This window comes from Mobula birostris, chromosome 9, assembly GCF_030028105.1.
Source record: "Mobula birostris isolate sMobBir1 chromosome 9, sMobBir1.hap1, whole genome shotgun sequence".
Taxonomy (NCBI): Eukaryota; Metazoa; Chordata; class Chondrichthyes; order Myliobatiformes; family Myliobatidae; genus Mobula; species Mobula birostris.
In genome coordinates this window covers 40,023,058-40,039,902 of record NC_092378.1, presented here as the reverse complement: position 1 = coordinate 40,039,902, position 16,845 = coordinate 40,023,058, and the positions used below count along the sequence as shown (strand labels likewise).

Below are 16,845 nucleotides of genomic sequence, written 5' to 3'. Positions count from 1 at the left end.
TTTATACAAAATCCTTCTCCTGACTACATTATATTGCACCATTTCTTTTGAGGTTACCTTATTTTTTTTTCTTTTGGTGAAGATACTTATTGGAAGGAGACATAATTTGATAAGGTTTTTCAAATTTGTGACATTGCCAGTAAATTAGGATACTATTAAAATGCAAATATTTTCTTGCTTTTAGAAGATTGGCACTATAGCATATGTTGTGTTTCAACAAACAGTGTTAGAGTGACTGTAATTCTCAGATTAACACATGCTTACAGAAATTTTCCGCAATATTGTATATACTGTAATGAATGGCACTGGAAAGGATACTAATGTTTCTTTTCTGTCTGGTAAATTACAAAGGCACCTTCTTGTTTTGTGCAAATGGGGGTTTGCACCTAGCAGGAAGGTTCAATACCGCCACCTACTGTCATGGAGTATGACAGGAACCTGCCTCCCAAACCTGTTTCAATTAAAAAGTTCACCAGGGCCCGACGTGACTTAACTGTCGCTGCCTCAGGTGCCAGAATATCCAGCAACCTAGGTACCCAGACCTACCCTGAACAGCTTCCTACGTTTCAACGAGTATCTGTGGCATACCATGATCATATGTTCCACTGTCTCTGCGACTTTACAAGACTCACATCATCCATTCCCATGCTTACCAACAGGTGCCAAAGTGGAACCCAGGTGTCCAAACCTCAGTCTCACCAACCACATATCTTCTTCCTTCCTATTCCTTCCCAAAAGGTACCTCCCTGAACTAATGGAAATAAATTGTAGTACCACCCCACTGTCCCACTCCTATCCTACAAAGGCACTTCTCGAATCTTCCTCACTTCAGTTTTGGTCAATTGCTTTGATTTAATTACTTTGCTTGGTTGCTTAATGGCTCCTTGGAGAAGAGTTAGTCTGAATTCCTTCACTCAAAACCATCCCTATTTTATAAGTACATTAGAAACAATTACATCTGGCACATGCCCATGGGCAATGCCGTAAGCTATTCACTGTGATATTAATGTAATTTAAATATCAGAGTGGCCTTTGATCTAATTTTAGCATTTTACTTGTATTCCATTTCCTTCCTGATATGTTTGTCAATGTGACTGTAACTAAGCTCACTGGAGGAAATCATTACTGTTTATTTATGAAGTATTCAGAAATAATTTCAATTTCAACATTCTAGTGGGAATTAGATAAAGCTTATTTTCTATCTTTTTGTCTATCTTTTCCGAGAGAGAAATGAAGGCCTAATTTACAAGCCTGTTTGTGATAGAATTGTTCATGACAGGATATCAAACAACTTCTCTTCATCAGTTTAATGTTCCTGCTGCATCATTCATCAATGCGGTAACAAATGAGAACTTACAAATTTTCTTTGGAATAGCTGCCTCTCTACATTTCTAATAAAGCTGTTTCCCTTTTTGATTCATTGTAACATCTTATCAGAATAAGTTACATATTTGTCATAGAGCAAAGAAGAAATGTTTCCTTATTTAGCAGTTTGTTCCTCTTATTCAATAATTCACTCGCAATATATGTATACTTTGAACTAAATAACAAAATAGTAAATACCAAAAGAAGAGAATTATTAACCAGTAAATGCAAACTAAACATGGTTGTTATTTATCAGAAAAATTTTGGCTGTACATCGAAAAATGTGGATGCTGGAAATCTTAAATAAAAATAGAAACTGCCAGAAACACTTGGCAGATCAATGAATGCATGTGGAAAGAGAAACAGTTCACATTTCAGGTCAAAGAGTAGTCATCAAGAGAAGGGAGAGAAGGAGATGCGGAAATGTTTAGTGTAAAAAATACCAAATATTCCAAACACAAAAGTGCCAATGATGGAGTGATGGACATCAGCAACACACATGAAACCAGAAATCGAACAGGAATGTGCTTTCAGAGGATAATAGTCTGAAGATGTTTTCAAGGTTATAAGGATCTGCTTCTAGTCTTTCTGAGGGAGAAGTACCAAGTAATATATTTATTCATTCACTGCTGAAACCTGTATTTATTATCCATTCCGAATTTTCCCTTGACTTTAGTGGTTTGCAAAGTCACTTCTTAAGAGAGTCTGAAGTCACAAATTCCCCATGTTAGAGAAGGGCAACGCATTGTGACACTGTGTAGCGTAGACAGTTAGCATGACGTTGTTACAGATTAGTGTGTCAGATTTTGGAGTTCAATTACTACGTCCATTTTAAGAAGGCTTGCACATGCTTCCCATGACCTTATGGGTTTCCTATGGGGGCTCTGATTTCCTCCCATAGTCCAAACACCTTCCAGTTAGTAGGTTAATTGGTCTTTGTAAATTGTCCCATGAATATGCTGGGGAGTTGCTGGGCAATGCAGCTCATTGGGCTGGAAGGGCCTGTTTTATGCTGCATCTCTAAATAAATAAATATCCTTCCTGGTAGGATGTTGGATTTTTACAACCATTCATTAATTTCTTGGCTATATGGGTATTTATTCTAGGACAACGCACACACAAAATGCTGGAAAACTCAGCAAGTCAGACAGCATTGATGAAATTAGAACTAAGATCACATTCAAAGAACTTTAGTCTGTTTGAGATAGCAGCTGCTGGTTTGTGCCATTTCTCCTCACTGGGTATTTCTTTGACTTTGAGTCTGACTTTCCTCCACAGACTGGAAGGATCCTGTATGAATTCAGTTAGCTTGGGGTGAGTGTTACACCCTGGGTATCACATGGCTGTGACGATCAGATATTCAGGGAGCAACTGCAGAGACAGAAATGGAGATAACATTTTGGAATTAGGAAAACTTAGAAGGGAAACATGTTTTCTGTTGCAGAGAGAGGGTAGGGATCAAGAGAATGTCCATTGTAGGGTGGGGTGCAGGACAGATTGAGTAACACAACTGGTGGTGGTGTTGGCAGAGAGATGTAGTTTAGGCTTTTTAATTCTAGTGGACATACAAGTAGAAGGAGATAAATGGAAACAGAGGAGAGAAAGAAATAATGCTGGAACTAAGATAAAGCATTTCAGGTACTGAAAGGCTGAAACCAATCAGACAATATCGGAAATCCTCAGCATGTCAGGCAGAATCTGTGGCAAATGAAAACTGGAGTTAACATCACAATTTGATGACAAATTCAGGATCCATTTATCTGGAACGGTTGAATTTTGTGTTGAGTCCCAAGGGCTTATGGTATGATGAGATGCTCTTCCGCGAACATACCGTGTGGTTTTGTTGAAACAATGTAAGAGGTCAAACAGACATCAAAGTGGGAGTGGAATGGAGAAGTGGTGGGAAATTGGATGGGCCCATCATCCCCTCTCATTCCGATCTTCTGGGCCACTTTTGTGCCCTTCCCCACCTTCGCCCCATCCTACCGTCATCCGTGTGGTCACTCTTTGTGTTCCTGCTCATTACCACCCAGCAGCTGTCTCCCATATTCACATTCTTCTCTGCCTACCTTTGCTCTGTCTGCCTCCATCTATCATTCACCTGCCACAGACTTCCATCTCCATCCACACTCACTTCATCTATCTGGCACTACTTGACTGTCACCCCTCCCAGTCTATCAATCACTTTGGGATCCTTCCTCACCATTCCCTTTCTCCTCTCTATGCTGACCATTTCACCTCTCCACTCTCAGTCCTAATGTGGGGTTTTGATCCGAAATGGCGACAGTTTATCTCCTCCCATAGATCTTGCTTGACCTGCTGAGTTCTTCCAGCAGATTGTGTGTGACTCCAGATTCCAGCTTCTGCCATCCTTTGTGTTTCCAATCATTCCACTTATATCAATCTTCCCCTCAGGAATCTTCCATCTGGAATGCTGAATTTTCCCCACAGCTCCTAATCTTTTACTCATTTTCACTCCAGCTTCCCCCTAACTCATTCTAATCCTTCCTGTCACCACAATATCATTCCTGCATCAACTTTATTCTCCTCTTGCAATCTACTTCATCAACTGCCTTCTCCCTGTACCAACCTTTCACTTTACCAGCCATATTCCATTCTGATTTTTTTTCCCTGCTCAGCTCTCCTGCCACAATCATTCCCTCAAGATCTTTCTCCACAATGTTCTCTCCTACTATGCCTCCAATCTCCCCATATTCAAGGGCCTATTGCTGTGTGCATTGGGTAGCTGAATGCATATGCAGGGTTAGGGGTAGGATGCCAGTTGGAACATGTTGGATGTTGGTATTTTATAAAACCTTGAACTTCGCACTAGACTGGCAGAGGATCCCTTGGATATTTCATTAGGATATAAGAAAGCCAGCTGAAAGAACCAGTCCATGTTCCCACTAATACTCCCTGTAACCCGCATTCCCATTAACTCCCCCAGATTCAGCTACTCATTTCACACCAAGGGGCATTTACAGGGAAAACTACAAACCCACATATCCCTGTGTTACAGGTGGAAACCAGAGTAGCGGGAGAGAGACACATAGAAAAATGATTGACGTGGAGAACATTCAAACTCTACACTAAGTGCACCAGATGTCATGATTGAACCTGGATCGTTGGAGCTGTGAGCCAGGATCTCCACGAGCTGTGCCACTGACCTCCCTGGCACCTCTACTAAACATAATATGCAAGCTAACCCTGAGATGCAGTGCAATTTCTCGCCGGAGGTGGCAGGTGCTGAAAGTTTAATCATAAGTTTAATTGTTAGCATAAGTCTGTACAGTGGTGCTGCACTCTCTAATGACAGGACATGAGTTTTCCTCTAAATTGAACTTCTAACCTCAGTGTTGTCACCAGGAGCAGGTAGGCAGGAAGCTTGGTACAATTAACGTGTCCTCAAGAAATGGAACCGGGAAACCTATGAGAAACAACTTACTTCCCTTGCAAGAACTCTTTGCTAAAGGTAGTTGCAACACTTCTCCTCTGATTTATATCACTTCATTCCTTTTTGGAAACATGTTGTTCTATTAAGTTGCATTATACACAATAGAAAACACACACAGTATAAAAATTCAACACTTTGTTAAATTGTATTACAACAGAGTGTAAAATTCAAGGATGAAAGCTGACAAGGTAATAATAACCATTGGTCAATCTTGTGTCAATGAGCAAAACAGGGAAAATAAACTTGTTTTTTATTGGAGAAGGAGATGTATTTTAGGATGGATAGGGTCTTCCACTCATCCTTTTTGTATATTGATGTAAGATACGCAATTTGAAGGAACTAAAAGAGTGAAGCTTTCTGGGCCTCTGGTGTGTGAGAAACTACCTAACAGGTATACGAATCTTAACTCGAACATTTATTTATCAGAGACAACATATGCTCCATTTTCTTGGCCTGGATCTGTGCATCTGCTGGGATTAGTCACTTCAGGATAGCAAACTATATGTCAACAAGATTTTACTCAGACAAGAGGAACCACACCTTATATTCCTAATGTGTAGACTCCAACCTGATGGCATGAACATTGATTTCCCAAACTTTCAGTAATGCCTCCCTCCCCATCACCATTTCCCATCCCCTTTTCTCTCATGTTATCTCCTTGCCCATCCATCGCCTCCCTCTGGTGCTCCTCCTCCCCCCCCCCCCTTTTAGTCTTTCTCCCATGACCTTCTGTCTCTTTCACCAATCAACTTCCTAGCTCTTTGCTTCATCCTTCCCCCTCCAAATTTCACCTATCGCCTGGTGTTTCTCTCTCCCCTCCCCTCACCTTTTCAAATCTGCTCCTCAGCATTTTTTCTCCAGTCCTGAAGGGTTTTGGCCTGATACATTGACTATACTTTTCTCCATAGATGCTGCCTGGCCCGCTGAGTTCCTCCAGCATTTTGTGTGTGTTGCTAAGAGTTTACAGAAATGCAAAATGAAATGAAATATATTTGTTTTTGTTTCATCTGATTGAGTGCTTGTGAGAGAGTAATTAAACAGCTAGATCCGTAAGTGTGTAAGTGTTTAGGCCTACTGACAATTTAGAAGCACACATTCACTACTTCGAACAAAACAGGTGATTTTAGAATAAAGGTTTTATTATTCATGGTGTTTTAGATTGACCAATCATCAAATGATAAAAAAAAAACATGTAGCTGTGAGGGTGCGACACATTGTGTAAATCACAGCAGGATTCATTTGCTGCATATTTATTCCAAAAGAAGAAATGAAAATAATTACCCCTTTCTTTTTAGAAAATGTTTTTAATGCAGGATATGTTCATAAAATAATGTACGGTAAGTGATAATGAATCGGGAATTGTGCTATTCAGATGGCTACTTCCAGTTTTTCACATCCTACATACAAAACAAGGTCCCAATTTGCCCCGGCAGTTGCAAATAATCTGGTCACGAACCTCGCCGTTATGTTGGAAAATCCATGCATGTGCAAACATTGATTAATGACTGCCCATACATTTTGTTATTGCCAGTTGGCCGAGGGTTTGAGGCAGATTTCGTTGCACCTTGAGTGGTGATGACAAAGTTTGAGGCTGTCTACTTCTTCGTTATAGAATAAGTGACCTGTTAACCAGCTTTGAGTTAAAACAGGAAAGTATTTGGTCATGTTTGCACTTCAAAACAAGTAGGAACTTTCCTCAAATTTGAACTTCACTGAGGCAGGTATTCTCACATTTTATAAGTATTTAGTATTCTGAAAATTCTTGGCCTGGAAAGCTGATGGCATAATGTTGAAAAACAGGTTTGGCATAGATGGGTAGCTTGTGGCTGGCATGGACAAAATGGGCTGAAGAAAGCACACCCTAAATGCTGGAGGAAATCAGCAGGTCAGGCAGTATCTATGGAGAGAAATAAACAGTCAACGTCTTGGAACAAGACCCTTCATCAGGACTGAAGAGTCTGTTTTGTGCTGTTTGACTCTGTGACTGTTTACTATTCTCATTCCTGGTGCTGGTAAAAAAAAAGAGCCCCACTTTAATCCAGTATCATATAGGTCTTTATATGCTGTTAGGACATGAGATTGAAAAGAGGCAGCGATGTTTTGAGAAAAAAAAAGCAGAGAACAAACCATCAATTATCCCTATCAAAATGTTTGAAATAAAGAAAGCATATAAAACATAAACTCAATTATTAGGGTAATCTGAAGGGCTTGAGAAAACATTCACAGGGAAAATAGCTTAAATTCCTATGTTGTAGGAACTGGAACTTCCCTGTAAGTGTGGAACACATATTTATTGGGGTATTGGTTCTTTGGACTTCACCTGGACTGGAGAATCGCAATCGTGTCTAGGGCCCAAGGTGGCTTTGGGAGTGAGTGGGAATTCAGAGTTCCCAGGACAACGGCAACAATCAAGTGGTGACTATGAATCGTGAGCCCTGAAATCTTTGTGACTTACTGCACAATATCTTGTGTGCTTTCTATTTTTATAGAAATAGATTAGATTTAATTTACTTTGTTGTGTTTGTACACTTATTACCACATCTCCTGAACACTCGAGTTATTTGGGTCTGATCAAACCAGCCCATTACACCATTGCCTGTCTCAGGAGGCAGGTGTGGAGAGACACAGAGACATACAAACTATTTGATCTTTTGTCTCATGCCATGAACTCAGCCTGGTTTCTTTCATTCAAACTATATATGTGCTCTTCAACACAATGTTTAGCATACCCTCATAAATCAATTAGGCACTTTAGTAGTTACTGCTTTTCCATTGCAATCAATCAAACTCCAATGGCTCCAAATGGCTGCCTGTTCAAGCTCATCTGTTGGAACAGCTGAAATTCCTCTCTTTAACATCTCTTATTTCCTTTACAAGGTTGTTGGGGTTTTATCAAGCACCCTGATCTGCAACAGCACTCAGACTGCCTTTTTTTTAATGGCAATGACTGTTGGAGCTCACCCCCCGATCGGCTGTTTTCTGAAATTCTCCAAACGTGGCATGGAAGGCATCAGCGTGCACCCTGTGGATGACCAGTTCCAGGTTGGTGCTGCCAACTGAGGTGTCACGAGAGAAGAAGCTTCAGGATTTTCCAGCGCCGGATGGCAGATGGCTGTCTCTGTAGTGGAGAGATCGTGTTCTCTCTCTCTTTCCCTCAATGTTGGGGAGAGTTCATGGCCGAATCTCGAGTCGAAGAATCTCAGAATAAAAAGCAACGCAGCAGACTGTAACATCGTAACAGTGACTATTTGTTGGTCTCCCCTTTCACTGTGAAATGGGTGACATCTCTCTGTGCCTTTTTAGTGAGAGTGTGTGAGAGAGAGAAAGAGATTGAGATTGAACTGTTGGGAAAGCAATAGTTTTTGTTGACTGCAGGTAGGTCATGGTCTATCTTTGGGAGCTTTGCTGTTGCTTGGTAGGTGGTGGGTACTAATGCTGTCTGCTGAAATGGGTGGGGAGGGAGGGAGGGGTGAGTTTAATGCTTTGCTGCTGCTTACATGGGGGAGCAGGAGAAGGGCTTTAGGGTTCTATCGTCAATTCTTTTGGGCTTCTGTTTTTCATGGATGTCTGTGAAGAGTAGGAATTTCAGAATGTGTATAGTACACATTCTCTGATAAATAAATGGAACCATCTAAACTATTTGAATATGGCACTTTACTTACTTCACAGAAAAGAAGTCAAATGAGGCCAGTCACTCTAGGCTTACAGCATTCTCTCACAATTATAGGCCAATTAACACATAATCAAATAACGTACGTCTTTCCTGAAACAATATTGTTGGTTTCACAAATCACAATGCTGTCAGTGGCTTGTCGGGTCTCAAAAGAAGTCCGACATCCAACAAAACACAAGGTAACCATTGAAACAGAACAAACCAACATTCTGGTAGGAACCTTGAAAAACAAAAGCAGAGAGAAACATTCAAAATATAGAAGGAAAAAATGTCTGACCGCATGTTGTAGAAATTGGAACTCCAGGGAGGTGCCCCTTCTGAAACAGACTATTTTGTCATTAGATACCAGGCTCAAGCACATTCAAATACAAAAATAATAGTAGCGTCAGGTCAAACATGCCACCTTTTAAACCTAATAAGTTAAATTTCAAAGTCTGATCAAAAGCTGTTCGTCTACTTGCATAAAAGGTTTAAAGGCTGATAACAGTGCTGCTAAGAGCATTGCAGATATGACAGTTATGATGACATGGGGTTACAATTTTATATTTAACTGAGAAAATTAATGCAAGCTTACAATGTGCCAGCCATCAAAAGTTGAAATGAATCAGAGAGAGAGAGGGAGACAGAACAAATCAAGAAATAACTGCTGGATGGCACCAGAGTTAAAATTATAGAATACCATTCTTAATTGGCTTCCTGCCATATTATCATGTCTCTCAAAGATGTAGTAATCTGCTTGTTACACAATAAAATTCTTTAAAGGGCACTTACTCTGAGTTTCATTAGTGGAAGCAAATTAATAACTATTGCTTTCAACAGATTGCACAGAAAAACTGTTTATGTTAATCTATTTTTATTATGTTAGTGAAAGGAATTGTATAATGATGTTTACTTAAAATGGGGGAATGTCAAGTGAGCAGCGAATGATAAGCAGGGAGCCTGCTGAATGAGTAGGATGAGTGCAGGTGACATTTTGAGGTAAATATATCTCAGCTGACATTGCTCACTAAAAGTCATCTCTCATAATCTTGTTTTCTATTCATCTCTTCGACATTGTTCCTCTCATCTCTGCTGTTCTTTTCCTTACTTTTCATTTGTGAAATTGGTGAGACTGCCACACCTGGAGTATTGTGTGCAGTTCTGATACAGGAAGGATGTGAGCTTGCAGAAAAAAGTACACAAAGTTGTTACTGGGCTTGAGTCATGAGAAGACTGGATGGACTGAACTGTTTTCACTGGAGTGAAGGAGCTTGAGGGTTATGGCTATTTGTAACATCACGAGGGAGAGAGATAAGGAGATGGCTACGGACTTTATTCCAGAGTCCTCGTCATCAGTATGTGCCATGTCACATGACATGGGCAATCATGGTCTTTATGACCATGATTGTTTTTGGCAAATTTTTCCACAGAAGTGGTTTGCCATTGACTTCTTCTGGGCAGTGTCTTTACAAGACAGGTGACCCCAGCCATTGTCAGTACTCTTACGGAGATTGTCTGCCTAGCGTCACTGGCTGCAAAACCAGAACTTACGATATGCACCAGCTGCTCATGCGACCAACGACCACTTTGTCCATGGGTTCACGTGCCCTTAAATGGGCTAGCAGAGGGAAGGAGCGCCTTACACCTCCTTTGATAGAGACAAATCTCCATCCCGTCACCTCGCCACCCATTCCCTTATTCCAGAGTCTAAAACCAGAGGGCACAGGTTTAAGGAAAGAGGGGGATCATGCTGCAGATAGTAGTAGAGGCAGGTATAAATACAATTTTTAAAAGATATTTGGAGAGACTCATGGTTTGGAAGGATATGGGCTCAGTATGTCATGTTGGTTGGTAGGACAAGTTGGGCCAAAGGTCCTGTGTCTGTTCTGTCTGACACAATGACTTCATGAGTGTTCATCCTATTTTTCATACCTGCTTTTCATCAATGTCTGTTTATTCTTCCTGACCCTCTTCCCTTCTGTCTAAGGAAAACAAAGGGATGAAAGCACCATGAAAGAGTCTACCTTTTCCTTGGAGATGTAAGTTAACAGCTGGATATTCAAAGGTAAATATGCATAAGAGAAGTGAATAACAGTCGGTGTGACCACAGTTTGGCATGATTTGTCTGAAGACACAGAACAGAAAATAGATATTAGATAAGGCCCCAGCTAAATTATGATTTGGTGAAGTTAGAGATTTTGTGATACCAGTTCTCCACCACTATTCTTTGTGGTCAACCACAAGAGCTGAACACGGCCCTCCTCCCCGCCCCATCCCCCTCACATGCTACCTTGCTTTGTCTGAGCTGAATGGTATTGGCGAAGGACAGGATTGCAGGAGAATCAGTATGTTTTCATCGGAGGATTTATATGGTGGAAGTCATGTTTTGTTTCCTGAGGTCAGCAAGCTGGCACCAGAACTCGCCAAATACCAGAGATGTGCCTTCTCTAGCAGTGTGAGAGGGGGCTAAGCAGTCCCAATCTCTGGTCAAGTGGAGCATTGATTTCAGTTTTGGTCTCTTCATTATAGAGAGGATGAGAAAGCTTTAGAGAGAGTGCAGAGGAGATTTACCAGGATGTGGCCTGGATTAGAGAGCACATCTCATGAGGAAAGGTTGAGCGAGCTAGGGCTTTTCTCTTTAGACCAAAGAAGGATGAGAGATGACTTGATATAGGAGTTTATGGTGATGACAGGTATAGATAGAGTGGACATCCAGTGCCTTTTTCCACAGGGCAGAAATGGCTGATATGATAGGAAATTATTTTAAGGTGATTGTAGGAACGCATGGGGGGTGGGGTTGGAGGTAAGGTTTTTGCACAGAGATTGCTGGGTGCATGGAGTGCGCTGCCAGGGTTGGTAGTAGAGGCAGATACATTAGGAGCATTTAGGTTATTCTTAGAGAGGCACATGGATGTCTATGTGGGAGAGAAGAGTTAGATTGATCTTGGAGTAAATTATGAGATTGGTACAACCTTAAATGGGCTGAAAGGCCTGTACTGTGCTATACTGTTCTGTGTTCTATGTTGCCTCACCATTTCACCAGCTGAGGAAAGACAAAAGCTAGTTCTCAATAGCCACGAGAAATCAATAAAATCAGAATCAGGTTTATTATCACTGGCATGTGTTGTGAAATTTGTTAACTTAGCAGCAGCAGTTCAATGCAATACATAATATAGAAGGAAAACAAATCAATCAATCAATTACTATACATGTATTGAACAGATTAAAAATAGTGCAAAAACAGAAATAATATATATTAAAAAGTGAGGTAGTGTTCACGGGTTCAATGTCTATTTAAGAATCGGGTCGCAGAGGGGAAGAAGCTATTCCTGAATCACTGAGTGTGTGCCCAGGCTTGTGTACCTCCTACCTGATGGTAACAGTGAGAAAAGGGCATGCCCTAGGTGCCTGGGTTCCTTAATAATGGACGCTGCCTTTCTGAGACACTGCTCTTGAAGATGTCCTGTGTACTTTGCAGGCTAGTACCCAAGATGGAGCTGACTAAATTTACGACCCTCTGCAGCTTCTTTTGGTCCTGTGCAGTAGCCCCCCCCCACCCCTATACCAGACGGTGATGCAGCCTGTCAGAATGTTCCCCACGGTACAACTATAGAAGTTATTGAATGTTTTTTGTTGACATACCGAATTTCTTCAATCTCCTAATGAAGTTTAGACGCTGTCTTGCCTTCTTTATACCTGCAGGCTTCTATACAATGGTTGTATCATCAGCAAATTTATAGATGGTATTTGAGCTATGTCTAGCCACACAGTTATGGGTATAGAGAGAGAGTAGAGCGGTGGGCTAAACACTCACCCCTGAGGTGCACCAGTGTTGATTGTCAGCAAGGAGGAGATGCTATAACCAGTCCGCACAGATTGTGGTCTTCCGGTTAGGAAGTCGAGGATCCAATTGCAGAGGGAGGTATGGAGGCCCAGCAGGCATACAAATTTTTAAACAAGCAAACAAAGTATTTGTATAATTTCAGCTAACTTTCCTTTACCCTCCTCCCACAACTTCCTAATCCCAAAATCTATTCTACTGACTTTTGCAAAGAACCCTGTTAATAAAATGCTAATTTTCATTTTATTGCAATTTTGTCTGTCTTACCTACAACTTAGCTGCAAATTTTTGGTCCACTGCCCTCTCCTATAAAATTCTTCCTTCTTCAGTCTTTTACCTCTTCCACCTATCCTCTCCCAGCTTCTCACATCAATACCCCTCCCCTATCCACTCACACTCCACCTCATCTGGCCCCACCTATCTCTTTTCAGCCTACCCCTCCCCAACTTCCAACATTCTTATTCTGGCTTCTGCCCTCTTCCTTTCCAGTCTTGGTGAAGGGCCTCAGCCTCAATTGTTGACTGTTTAGTTCCCTTCATAGATGCTGTCTGAAGTGCTGAGTTCCTCCAGCATTTTGTGAGTGTTGCTCAAAGTCTCCAGCATCTGCAGAATCTCTTGTGTGCATAATAAAAAGTCTAAGATCAAAAACCCATTAAATATTTGTAGGAGCACTTTTTGGAAATAACAGCAAATACTGTCTCCAGCTTCTACAGAATCTCTTGTGTGTCTGCAAATTTTCAAAGTTCATTCTGTAATATAGGGAGGGGCATTATCCAGCACATGAAACCATTAAACTTGATATATTGATTTCAACTTAAAAGTCCTCAGTGGGCATTTTTCTTCTGGCTCCTCTGAGTAGTTGGTCCCCATTTAGTTCGACTCTGAAATATTCTACTGATATTTAGAAATCTTTGATTGGCTGAACATGATTTCTTGCTGGGTAGGTAAATTCAAAGCTAATCAGCAGAAACCAAAGAGGGGCCAATCCATTTGGCAGGTTCCAGTGAAGGCAATCCATATTGTTTTGTTCAATTATGTCCAGACTGATTCCCTGTAGTATATGGGGTTTTAATAAATGGGCAATTTGTGATGTAATACATGGTAAGCATATGCTATGTGTGGTGGCACTTGTGAGCTGCCCCTAGAACATCAGTTGTGAGGGTTGTTAATGAAAACAACACATTCCACTGAATGTTTTGATGTAATAAATGTGATAAATAATTAAACCTAAATCTTAGGAATGCTCCTCCTCCTTTTCTTCAAGCCACTGTGTGGTGTTTTGTTGAAATTAGCCAATAACTCAATTATTATTGTACTAAAGAACTATGTGGCTGGCAGAAGATGAATTGCATCGACTTTGGTCTCTACTTAGTTGGCATTCCCTTTCGTCCTATACTTTGGCTCATAAGGGAGTGAGTTTTCTGTCATCTTCACACTGATTGGGTGCTTAGAAATTGGATGATAATAAGAACAAATTGAGTCATATCCGGCTTACCAGACAAATGCTCAGAGGAATCTCCACCCTCAGTGGAGTTGGCATCCCTAGTGAGAGGTTCATACAGAAATGTGAATTGGATCAGAGGATGTGGTTAGATTCAGCAGCATCAAAGGGATAGGTTTTAGAAGAGAGACGGAATCCACGATGTGTAAGTATTTTGGGAAATGCACAGTGCAGAGTGTAACTCCAGGTGCAGCTGCCAAACCAGACAGAGCAGAAAATGAGGGATGCACAACAAGACAATTTCTCAGAAGATGGTGAGATTGGAGTAGATGCAGATATGGGGAGGAGTAGTAAAGCCACAAAATGCTTTAAATAAAGGGATTGAAAAGGATGACAAGATTATGAATAATTTAGTTCAGTTAAATCTGGAGAGAACGTTCAAGTTCAAGTTATTGTCATTCAGCTGTATAGCTGTGTACCACCCAATGGAACAATGTTCCTCCAGACTACGGTGCACAACACAGAACATATAATGCACAAGCAACATAAAGTTAATATTACCACAAATAAATTAACAAAAAATAAGGTGCATTTATGACACAAGTCAAAAAGTAAACAGTATAATGCTACAGACGCTTCATATGTGATGAGACGTGGGTGGTGGTAGGGAGTTCAGTAGTTTCATGGCTTGGGGGAAGAAGCTGTTTTCCATTCTATCAGTCCTTGTCATAATGCTGTGGTACCTCCTGCCTGATGATAGGGGTCAAAGAGATTGCTGGACGGATGGGAGAGATCACGGACAATGGGAAGGATTCCTGCATATGTAGCACTCCGAATAAGTATCTCAGTTGGGTGGAAGAGAGACCCCGATGATCCTCTCAGCAGTCCTCGCAAGTGTTTGTAGAATCTTGCAGTCACATGTATGCAATTCCTGTACCAGACAATGATGCAGCTCCTCAGGGCACTCTTGGTGGCCACTGTTGGCATCCGTCTGCCTCGAAGCCTGGGTGGAAGGTATAGAGATCCTGAGATGCCCAGTTGTCAAGATTCCTCTCTCGGCCTTACCAGTGTGGTCCAAAGGAAGGCTTATGAAACAATATGTTTGGCACCAGCTCAGTCGCAGGAGCTGCCAGAAGGATGTTCAATGATGTCCAGTCACCTTCGGGGCTCCACTCCGGATTTGCTGTCTGGGTTTACTCCCGTAGCCTTCGTCTCTCCCGAGGCTGCCCACAAGGCAGTGGGGCTATTTACTCATAGTTGGGGATCTGGTTCACGAGCACCAGGGTGCGTCTACACACCAGTGGGCCTGCGTGCTACGTGTGCAGGGGACAGACCTCCTCCCCGTCCTGTGTAGTTCAGCCTGAGTCTGAAAGGCGTTCGGTTTCCGTGTGTCGCCAGCGAGGAGGCACTACATGAGGCTTGCTGTTGTAGAGTCTATGTACTGGTAGGGAGAGGCTCATATTTGGCTCTCCGTTTCACAAGACTGGTAGCCAACAGTGAAAGCTGAAAGTGAGAGCGACAAGCACTACCCACTATGCTACCACACTGGACGTGCCACAACAGCTATTGCATTTCCAATACAGTGATGCAGAAGGTCAGAATACTCTTGGTGGTGCTCCTGTAAGAATTGCTTCGAATGGGGAGGTGATGGGGGAGTGGAGTCTCACTCGGCTCAATTTCCTCAGGAAGTGGGGACATTGGTGCATATTCTTGGCTAAAAAGGTGGTGTTGAGGGATCAGGTGAGATAGTCCATTATTATGCACTCCCAGAAACTTGGTGCTCCTAGCCCTCTCCACGGAGGAGCCATTTATGTGCAGTGAGAAAGTCATTGGCAAATGTAGAGAGTTTAATGTAGGGTTGAAGATAGTGGGGGGTGGTTTACTCTTGTTTAATGAGTGTGAACTGGCATATAAATAAGCATAGCTAGTGAATCGGTCAAAAAGAATCTGTAAAGAAATAAAAATAGGATGGGTACAGCAAACATGGAATATCATACCATAACAATATAGTGCAGTTGAAAATAGACTCAACCCCAAGATGAGCAAGACTACACCTATTTTGCAGTCTTTAGAAATTGATAGGAAATTTTGACCCCTGATTTTCTAGTGCAAATATTGCTTCAGTGTAAAACTAACCAAATAACATCAATATTGGTGCCTGTCTTCCACTCCCTCTGGTCCAAAAAATTACAGAACAAAAACAATCATCTTGAGGAACTCAAGGTCATGCAAAATTTGTGGAGGAGGAAGAAGAAATTGTTAATGTTTCAGGTCAAAACCTTGCATTGAGACTAAATTTGGTCTAATTTTCTGTCTCTTGTTTGTCTCTGTAAACATGCCATTTCTTGTTTACTCAGAACAGCCAATTTTCTCTAACAATAAATTATCTACAGTGATGCTGGTGAGGGCCTCAAACTACATTTTCTCTGGCCATTCTGCAGTGTAGCCTCATTGTCTATATGCAGAAGCATATGCACCTTCAATTACTTTTCCCCACTTCAGTCTGAATTCTAGTAGAGAATTGTCTACATCTATCACATGCAACTTTGGTGTCCATGACATCACATAGGGCACCAGGTAGCAGGAATCTTAGAAAGGACCCAAAATCTCTTCCAGCCAAGGATTACAGGAATCATGCTAAAATCTAGACTTTTCCAAGATCAAAGATATTGTGTTATCAAGGTGGTATCATTGAGCTCCTTGACTATTCTCCAGTACTGCTTCAGTGACTATCATCCAGTAGCACTTACATCCACAATGATGAAGTTCCTTGAGAGGTTGGCGATGAAACATATCAACTCCCGCCTGAGAAGTGACTTGGATCCACTTCAATTTGCCTGCTGTCCAATGTTAATAGCAGATGCCATTTCATTAGCTCTTTACTCAATCAGGTTGCACTTAGTTGATTACAGCTTGGCATTCAATGCTAACACACCCTCAAAGCTTTGTCCTAGGCCTCAATACCTCCTCATGCAACTGGATCCTCAATTTCCTCACTTGCAGAGACCCCAGTCAGTTCGGATTGGCACCAACATGTCCACAACCTCCCTCAGCATAGGTTCAGCACAAGGCTGCGTGCTTAGCTGCTTACT

General features: G+C 41.6%; 1 long non-coding RNA gene across 2 annotated transcripts in view; it reads right to left on the bottom strand.

Moving 5' to 3' along the window:
* The window catches only part of LOC140202706 (uncharacterized), a 171,682-nt gene that overhangs the window by 82,230 nt on the left and 72,607 nt on the right, over positions 1–16,845 (bottom strand). Inside the window, exon 3 of one of the 2 annotated variants that reach the window (XR_011887172.1) lies at positions 15,428–15,700. The exons of the other annotated variant lie outside the window; for it this stretch is intronic. This is a non-coding gene — a long non-coding RNA (uncharacterized lncRNA). Of the gene's footprint in view, positions 1–15,427; positions 15,701–16,845 lie in introns of those variants that run through there. 2 annotated transcript variants of the gene reach the window in all.